The following is a 9544-nucleotide window of genomic DNA, read 5'->3' on the forward strand; positions in this document are numbered from 1 at the left end:
GTTCTTATTCAAAAGAAACCCCATACACGCTCTTGTCTGTTTAGGCTTGTGAACAAGCTTGGATGACAAAGCTGCGGTTTGGAAATTTGATTTCCCTCCATTTCCCTCCTTTGTGACGTGTTTTGTATTATGAGCTTAGTTTCTCAACTTTGTCATCATTAGGTTTACACTTCATTAAGTGGGTATTTCTAAAATTGCCACCATATTTTCACCCATCTTCTGAGCTTTCTAACCATATTTAAAAAAAAAAATTTGAACAACAATTACATATTATTATTAAATTTCTTTTACCAGTGTCTCCATAGTTCTCAGAGACATATGTGTACCATTGTTTTAATAAATTTTGATCTACTTATCCAAATTTAATTTTTTTTATATATTATTGTAGTTCACTTCATTCTTTACAATTTAATTTTTCTTTTTTGTAGTTTTGATTGTTTTGGTGCAAGTTGTGCTTTACGCATGAACATGTACCTGATTTTTTAGGATGTGCTCGATTGGAAAAATCATAAAAACATAATACTCAACAAAAAATTGCAAAAAAATAAACAAATTATAGTTCTCACTCTGACCTATCTTTTTGCCAAAGAATTTGTCAAAATACTAAATCTAACTATGACTTTTTTGATGCGCACGCCAGACACTATGTTATGTTTTTCAGAAAAAAATTAGGGTCTATTTTTCATGTGTGAAGGATTTGACCCCCTTAATCTTATACAATTTTGAAAAAAACTAGTATTTTGGAAACTAGATTCAGATTACTAGAATCTTCGTTCTTTGAGTATCTTCATATCTTGAGTGGATGGCTCTCAACTTTCTCCTCCAAGTTCAGGTTTACCTGATTTCAGAAAAAAGTGTCCAGTTATACCCCCCTCTTTGCACACCATCTTGGTGCACTTACCCATACCCATAGCCTCTCTAACAGTCTTAGGACCATCTATGTTAGTAATCAAAGCATAAATACAACCGAAATCCAACATAGAATATCCAAACCTTTCTGGTGAATAATCATATCTGTTAGGTTGCTGCCTTTCATGCTTAGACCTCCTCAAAGACAGAGGTTGAGGATCTTGTTCCTCTTCTGAAATCTTTGAGCTTCTAGAGCTCCCCTCATTATTAGGTCCCACAAGAGTACATAGTTCAACTCTCTTAGGAGTGGGTGGAATCTAAACTACCTCCTTTTGTTTCTCTTCCTTCTCTGGCTGCAAATCTAGTGTGGAAGGTTTCAGCTCACAAAAGATAGCTTCTACTATAAAGAACCTTCTCTACAACTAGATCCCAAAGCTCGTACCCTTTCACACCAACATCATAGCTGATGAAGATACATTTAACTGCTTTGTTCTCCAATTTAGATCTTTTTTCAGTAGGCACATGAGCATATGCCTCATAGACAAAGACTTTGAGATGTATCAATGAGGGATTTTTACCAGAACACGCCTCCATAGGGGTCTTTTTAACAAGCGCCAAAGTATGAGATCTATTAATCAGATAACATGCAGTGGCTACCACCTCAACCCATAACTTCTATTCAAGGCCAATACCACTTAACATACTCCTAGCCCTCTCCATCAGCGTTTTGTTCATCCTCTCCACAACTCCATTTTGCTGTGGTGTATATGGAGTTGTCTTATGTCTTTCAATCCCGTGGTCCTTACAGAACCTGTTGAACTCAGCAAAACAAAACCTACCACTGTTATCCATCCTCAAACACTTAATATTTTTACCAGTCTGATTTTCAACCAAGGACTTAAATTCCTTAAATCTACTGAAAACTTCAGATTTACTTATGAGGAAACAAACAAATGTCCTTCTAGAATAGTCATCTATGAAAGAAACAAAGTACACAGATCTATTTAACGAAAGCACATTAACTGGACCAAAAACATTAGAATGAACATAGTCCAAAATCCCAGAAGACATGAGAACTGGAATAAAAAGAAACACGATGTTGTTTTCCATATACACGATGTTCGCAAAAGTCAAACTCGAGATTAAAATCATCAATGCCTTCAACAAGGTTCTTATGTTTAAAGGCTCACAAGTCCTTTTCACCTATGTGGCCAAGTTTTTGGTGCCACAACAATGTTTTCTCAGCTGGGAGCTTCATCTCCAAAGCTTTAGCACCCTTAGGTACCCAGATTGTATGACCATAAGATGTTGAAACAACAATCTTCTTTTCTGCTTGATTCGATGGTGAGGATGAAGAATCTAAAGCCCTCTTCTTGGACTTCACAGAAGCACTATTGCACTAAACTGTGCATGTATCCGACTTATAAAAAGTGCCAATCCGAACACCCTTAGAAAGAACCATAAAGCCTCTGGTAATCTTACATCCACCTTGCGAGAAAACAACCTGCACTTCCACATCAATCAACTTGCTAACTGAAAGGAGGTTTCGTGCCAAACCAGGGATATGCAAGACACCATCAATCCCCTTCACTCTACCATCAGGGAATCAAATCTTGACTCTTCCATGACCAACAACCTTTAGATGAGAATCATCACCCAGATACACCTTCCCACCATCATATTCTTCATATTTTGAATACCAATCTCTGTGAGAGGTCATGTGGAAAGAAGCACTTGAGTCAATCAATAATACATCTTCTGATGCATGGGTTTCCAAGGCAATGATAAAAGCATCCACGTCATCTTGAGAGGATTTATTAGAATAAAAATCAAAGGAATTATTATTTTTCTTTTTCTTCTCCTCTTTACAACTTTTCCGAAAATGACCAGATTTTCTGTAGTTCCAACATTTCACCTTAGACTTTTTACCAGGAGACTTAGATCTCCCCAGAGACTTTGATTTTCCCTTCTTGTCCTTTTTCTTGCCTTTCTCCTTCGATCTACCACAAACAACTAGGGCCTCCTTAACCATCTTATAAGTCTTCCTTCACATCTATTCAAATAGTAATGAAGAAACCACATCCTCCATCTTGAAAGTGGTTGTTGTGCTTCCAATGGCCATCACAAGGTGATCCAACAAGTCCGACAAAGAACATAATAAAAGAATGCATTTGTGGTGTAGGGCACCCTCATGGTCTCTTGATTTTATTTGTTGTTTGAGTGCTAGATAGGTGGTCTTAGATCCTAGGTTGGTGTGTTGGATCATTTGGGTTCCTCTTGATGTAATAAGGAACCCATTTGTAAGGCCAATTGGCTCTAAGGTCATTTATAAACCAAGAGACTAAATTAGGCCATGGGGTTCATGAAGTGTATGGAGACTAGTTTGATTATTGATTTGGTCCATTAGAGGACAAGGGAATATGTCCAAGTGACGAGTTTAGTTTTTCAAATCCATTCTCAAGTGGTTGCTTTGGAAAACAAGCCTAATTAGGCCTATTAGGTCCGTGTCCATAGTAGGTGCTTAGGAGTGCTGGAGAAGAGTCAAGCCTCTATCTATTGGGATTGGATGTAAGCCCCAAAAAGGTATTTAAATATGCAAATTTTTCTAAGGGTGTTTTGGAATAATTTTAAAAAAAGTTGGAAATACCAGTCTGGCAGTACTAGAACTAGGCCTAAATAGGGGTTTCTTGACCCGGGTGCACAAAGGAGACTTCCAAATTTGATTGGAAGGTTAGGGTGAGTTATCCTAGTTATGAAAAAGTCCAAACCCTCCATTGGAAGTACAATTGGTGACTGGTTGTCATTAGAGTGTGTAGAACCCTAATTGTGGGGTTATATTAGGCCTTGGACTAGGCATAGAGGATTGATTTTGGGTCTTCTATTATTCTAGTTGCCCACTCTGCATTAGGTGGTATCAAAGAGAAGAAGGTTCTTGTAGGTGTAAGAAGAAGGTTGACAAGATGTTAGGAGGAGAAGACACCAGTTATGGGAGAAGGATGACCAATGTTGAATTGGCCAAGATGGTAAGAGATCAAGTAGCAACAAACAAATAGATTTGAAAATAATTGGATAAGTTGAAGGGAAATATGGAAAAGAAGAAAGGGGACTCTAATGATGAAGAAGAAGGGAATAATGAAGATTCCCTTTTGCAGGCAAGAGAGAGGATACCTGTAGATCAGATAAGTTTCCTTGAAGCCCTTGAGAGAGTAGGTAGCAGAGATGACAAAGAAAGCTTACCTATATTCACTGGGAAGATGAACCCAAAGGAAGTCATGGACTGGTTGGAGGCCTTAGAGAACCACTTTGAGTGTGAAGATGTGCCTAAGAACTAGAAGATGAAGATTGCTAAGTCTAAGATGAAGGGATCCACCCTTAGTTGGTGGAACTTCTTACAAAATGAGAGAGTAGAAGAAGGGAAGAACCACATATCATCATGGAAGAGGATGGTTGTAGAGGTGAAAAAAAAATTGTACATGAGGATTATGAAGTGGAAATGCACGAGAAGTTGCATAGCCTAAGACAAAAGGATTTGGATGTGAGTGGATAAACCGAGGAGTTTCACAAACTATCCCTAAGAGAAAACGTGCCAGAGAGTGAGAAGCGAAAGTTGGCAAGATACATGAATGGCCTCAAATATGCCATTCAAGATGAACTAAGTCTCTTCAATCCTGAGACAGTTCATAAATGATATCAAATGGCATTAAGAATTGAAGAAAAGTTCAGAAGAATGGGAGATTAACAAGGTAGAGGAAGATGAGGAAACTTCAAATGAAGGGGTAGATTTGGTGGAAGAGGAACATCTCCTAAACCACAAGGAGAGTCGATCAATCAATAACCTAAAGGAGAACCAAGCCATAGGGGTAGTTTTAGAGGAAGAAGACCAAATGGCTAAGGTAGATTTGGAGGTAGAGGAGCCAATGTGTTCATCGGAAGATGTTTCACATGTAATCAAGTTGGTCACCAATCATTGAGATGTCTGGAAAAAGAAAGGCTCTAACAGTCAAAGTGGAGAAAGAAGAGTTCATTTGGCGCAAGAGGATGACACCCAAAGTGTGAAATCATCTTCAAGGCATGTAGATCTAGAGCAAGGGGAGTGTCTAATGTTCCAAAGGACCCTCTTGAAGGTACCAACCCCCAAGGAGCCACCACAAAGGAAGGAACTGTTTAGAACTACTTGCTAGGTATGTGGGAAGGTATGTAGAGTCATTGTGGACTCAGGGTCAACTGATAATCTTGCTTGAACAAAGATGGTTAGCAAACTTGGATTGAAGAAACTCCCTCACCCTTGCCCCTACAAAGTCTCCTAGTTGAGAAAAGAGCAACAAGCCCTAGTAAGTGAACAAGTTTGGGTATATTTTTAGATAGGTGAATATAGAGACAATATTTTGTGTGATGTTTTGATTAAGTAAAAGCAGGTATTTGAAAGGTACCTGAACCTTTTACAAGCCAGGAAAACAAAAATGCTAAAAAAAGTGCCTAATCACTTCAAAAAGACAAAATGAACCCATCGGAAGGGAACAACTTAATACATCATTACATTAAAAACTCAAAACAGACAGCAAAAGGAAAGCACAAAGACAACAAAGAGATAAAACCAAGGACAACAATTGGAACTAAATACTATTAAGAATTTCCTTAGCCTGAACAACCATTTGTTTCATGTTGTTCGCTGAGGTCTTCATATCCTCCAGCTCACAACCTTCGATGTCATCCTTATTCTTTGTGTTAGCTCTGGTCCTCCTTTCATGACCCTTCTTGTTCACCTGCTCTTTATCACCATCCTTCTCTGCATTATTCTTAAACCTGTTGATAAAGATGTTCATGTTGTCCACCGAAGATTTGAGGATTTGGAAATTTTGATCAGCAATCTGCTTGACGTTGTGCTCCTGCCTGTCAATTGTGCTGCCAAAATCTTTCATTTTGTTTTCCATTTCCTTTCTATCTCCCATCTCATTGACCTTTTTTTCATTGCTAAGATTTTTCCAACCATACATTCAATAGCTTCCGCATTATGTAGAATGACCCCTAACTCTTTAACATGCTCCGCCAAGGGCTTGTCACCAACTGTAATTCTTGCCATGGCCCGTGTATCAGTTTTCAAACTGTTAATATCCTTCACCATAGTAGCAATGGTCTCACAGAAGGCCTTAATAGTATCTTTGTCACCACTGTCACTTTGACCCCCTTTTTCCTCCTTATGTAGACTAGTGGTATTCACGGTCTCCAAATTGTCCTTAATCGGGTTACCCTCCCCTTCTTTGTCCTGACTATCGATCCTCTTTTTTCTTCATCCTCCTTCTCAGATTCAACCAAAACATAATTGAAATCAGAATTGCTACCCTTTTTAGTGTTCTTTTTCTGAGCCTTCTTTCCAGTGGCTTTCCCTTTCCTCTTTTTAATAGGTTTTTCCTCAAGGGATTCAGTTTCAGAATCCGACATTTCAGATTCCACAATAATCCTCCTCTTCTTTGCCCTAATCCTCCCTTTCTTGCTAGTTTCTTCCGACTCTCCCTCGGTCTCCGAATCAAAGTTGAAACCACTATCCTTACTTTCTGTAGTCTCATCTCTGGCATTTTTTCCTTTAATAGGCTTTTCAATGCACTTCCCCTTTAGCATTTTATAAACTAGGACCATAAGCCCTTGGTGGAGGGCATGATCACCTTTAGGGTCCTTCTGGATCTCCTTTATAGTATGATCCATTGAACAAGTAAGGTAATAGGGAAGGCTAACCCTTTCTCCATGATGGAAATGGTTGAGAAGGACGAAGTGATGCCCATATGCCTTGGTAAACCTACCATCTAAGGTAATGTATTCAATAGAAGCAAATAAGACAAATCTTCATGGCCTGCAAATTCTCTTCGGGGAGTGGTAGGAGTTGTCAATTTTGATTATCTTTCTTCTCTCACCATCCATAATAGGAAACTTGTCTGCTGCTTTATCTAATATCCCTCCGTCCCTGTAAAATTTCATACCCTTGGTAGTCATCCCCGTGGCCTCAGCGATAACCTCTTCGTCTACATTCATCATATGTGATCCAATCATAATTTTTCCATTTTTCCAGTTCTTGATGAAATAGCTGGTGATTGTGAGGTCCTTCCCATTTAGTTGTTCCATGAAAACATTGAGACCCCCCTGCTGAAGGATACCCCAGACTTCTTCATTCTTTCTCCATTCAGAGCAGGAAGCAGGTTCAAATCTTTTCTTGTTACCTCCCATTTTTCCAACACCTTCCTTGCAATGTCTTCTCTCATTTTGATAACTTTTCCTCTAGTTTCTATGGTTATTCGATAAGAGTGCCCATAATCCATGCCAAATATTAATGATATGACACCTATTTAATAGCTCATTATCTTCAAGCAAGCCCTGCATCGAAAAAGGTGGAAAGGTCATTAGAAATAATGATTAAAAGTACCACGTTGCCTTGTATAGCTTCGGTCCTAATTGAGCAAGGATTTCATTTTACTTGCAATCTCCATTTTACCATAACTAGTAATGATGTCTCCTGATTGGCAAGCCAGGTTGGCTGCCCAATCAGCGCAAGAGTTGGCCTCCCTGTAAACATGTGTAAAAACACACATTTCAAACTCTTCGCTGATTTTCCTAGTAGCTTTAATAGCATTACTAATTGACCAAGATGGTGGGAATTTCATATTTAAACAATTGATAATGTTTAAGGAGTCTCCTTCACACCAAACTTTAGTGTAATTGGCTTCCTTGGCAAGGATAATCCCATGATAAGCTGCCATGGCTTCAACAACATGATTGGTCTGATTTCCTATAGGAATACATTTTATGATTTTACATATTCCCCATTCATCCCTTAGGACCACTCAACATCCTGCAACCCCCAGGTTTCCCTTAGAGGCCCCATCAAAATTGATTTTCATCCATCCTCATCAATATTTTGTGTGATGTTGCAGAGATGGATTCTTGCCATTTACTCCTAGGAAGACGATGGCAATATGATGTAGACTCAAGGCATGATGGGAAGAAAAATGTCTACAAGTTGACCAAAGATGGTGTGTAGTACACTATGACTCTAGTACCAGATGATGGTAAATAAAATAATGTTGTGATTAGTGTCATGTTAGTAGGTAAGGAGGAGTTTATGCAGACAATCAAAGAGAAGGATAAACCATGCTTTTCCATAGTGGTGAATCCAAGAGAAGAAGTGAGGAAGAAAGAAGAAGACAAGGTGGAAGAGAGGACTGCAAGTCCTAGAGAGGTGAAAGAGTTGTTGGAAAGATACAAGGGTATAGTTTTAGGAAGAAAACTAGAGACCCTACCACCTTTTAGAGATGTAAGTCACTACATTGACCTCATACCAGGATCTACATTGCCCAACAAAGTAACATATAAGTTAACCCCTGATTAGAATGAAAAACTTGCAAGGCAAGTACATGAGTTTCTAGAGAAAGGTTCATAAGGAAGAGCATTAGCCCTTGTTTTGTCCCTAAAATATTGGCCCCAAAGAAAGAAGGTACATGGAGATTATGTACAGATTCAAGAGCCATAAACAAGATCACAATCGGGTATAGGTTTGCTGTGCCTCAGATAGAAGACTTGATGGACTATCTAGCAAGAGCCAAGTACTATTCCAAGGTGGATTTGAAGACCGACTACCATCAAATTAGGATAAGAGAGGGAGATGAGTGGAAGACAACCTTCAAAACAAATGAAGGACTGGTTATGCCTTTTGGCCTCTCAAATGCTCCCAGTACATTCACAAGACTCATGAATGAAGTCTTGAAACCCTTTATCAATCATTTTGTTGTTGTATACCTAGATGATATCTTGATTTTAAGCAAGAATAGAGATGAACATATAATACATTTAGATTTGGTGTTGAAAAGGTTGAATGAAGAGCAGTTGAAGATCAATTTGGAAAAATGTGTCTTCTTATAGGAGGAGTTAGTGTTTCTTGGTTTTGTGATCTCCAAGAGTAGCTTCAAGATGGATCCATCCAAGGTGGAATTAATTCTCAATTGACCTACACCTAGAAATGCAAGTGAGGTAGATAGTTTTCATGGTCTTGCAAACTTCTATAGGAAGTTTATTAAGAAATTTAGTGGTGTATGTGCACTTATAATTGAAACTATAAAGGGGGTAGAAAATGTCAGTTTGTATGGACTAGTGAAGAAGAGAAGTCCTTTGAGTATTTGAAAAGAAGGGTAGCAGAGCAACCTATATTAGTTATACCTGATTTCCTTAAGGCCTTCACCATAGAATGTGATGCAGGTAACAAGACAATAGGAGAAGTCTTGAGTTAAGAAGGTAGACTAGTAGCCTTCTTTAGTCAAAAATTAAATGAAGCCAAAAAAAAGTATTCACTTATGACTTGGAGATGTATGCCATGGTCCAATCTTTGAGGAAATGGAGGCATTATTTGTTGCCAAAGGAGTTTATAGTCTATACTAATAACCATGCTCTAAGCTTTTTGAATAGATAGGACAAGTTGAACCATTGACATATGAAGTGGATGGAATACCTTCAAGAATTCACTTTAACCATCAGGCACAAGAAAGGAGTGGCAAATAAGGTGGCTGATGCCCTTAGCAGGAGGAACTTTATAGTGAAGGAGGTACAATTGGAGATCATAGGAATTAGTTCCATGAAGGATATGTACCAAGGAGTTAGGACTTCAAAGAAGCATACCAAGTGTGCAAGGAAATGAGTGACAAGTACCACAAGGAGT

The sequence above is a fragment of the Cryptomeria japonica genome, chromosome 6 (genome assembly GCF_030272615.1).
Source record: "Cryptomeria japonica chromosome 6, Sugi_1.0, whole genome shotgun sequence".
Lineage (NCBI taxonomy): Eukaryota > Viridiplantae > Streptophyta > Pinopsida > Cupressales > Cupressaceae > Cryptomeria > Cryptomeria japonica.